We start from the raw sequence: 728 nt of genomic DNA, 5'->3' as shown, positions 1-728 counted from the left end.
CAGAGGAACAATACCTGAACGCTGAGACTTATTCAAAACGTCTGAAAGCTCTGAGGCCATACAATGTGCAACACTCTTAAAAAACCCTGTTGCCAGAGTATCAAGGCAGCAAGTGGTGGAATTCAGGTGGTGTATGATGTCAGCCAGGTTCCTATGAGTAATTAGAGAGAATTGTGTCCAGGTTTCTCTCATTGGACAAAAAGGTGGAATATATCCTGTGTCTGCAATGCAGTCAGTCATCGAATTGATGTTGTTTCCAAAAACATTTTATGTGTTGCTAGTTATGAGTTTTGTGGCTCGTTGGTCTAGTAGTATGATTCTCGCTTTGGGTGCGAGAGGTCCCGGGTTCAATTCCCGGACGAGCCCCAGTGACTTATGTAAGTTGTAGTTTTCTCCACCAAGTAGCAAAACTCATAGGACTTCAACCAAGCCGGAAAGTCCCACCAAGTTCTTCAACCTGTCTATCAAGGTATTATGGTCAACCATGTGAAATGCAGCACTGTGAGACCACGATTGAAATGTTGCCACTATCCGTATTGGAGCAGATGTCATTACGGACTTGAACTAGAACTGTCTTAGTGCTGGGATGTGGAAACTTGACTGGAGAACATCAAAACACAGTTTTAATGTTAGGAGTTTGTACACAGCTTGTTCTATGATTTTACTTAGAAAGTGGATGTTTTATACGGGCCTATAGCTGTTCATAAGTGACTCTCTAGACTAGCACA

At 42.6% G+C, this 728-nt stretch overlaps 1 non-coding gene across 1 annotated transcript; it reads left to right on the top strand.

Moving 5' to 3' along the window:
- Window positions 1-294: 294 nt before the first annotated feature.
- On the top strand, window positions 295-366 carry trnap-ugg (transfer RNA proline (anticodon UGG)). The gene has a single exon. It is a non-coding gene; the product is annotated as a tRNA-Pro (tRNA).
- Window positions 367-728: the final 362 nt, after the last annotated feature.

Source organism: Cololabis saira, unplaced genomic scaffold (genome assembly GCF_033807715.1).
Source record: "Cololabis saira isolate AMF1-May2022 unplaced genomic scaffold, fColSai1.1 scf390, whole genome shotgun sequence".
NCBI lineage: Eukaryota > Metazoa > Chordata > Actinopteri > Beloniformes > Belonidae > Cololabis > Cololabis saira.
The sequence above is the reverse complement of the archived record's forward strand: the minus strand, read 5'-3'. Positions and strand labels throughout refer to the sequence as shown.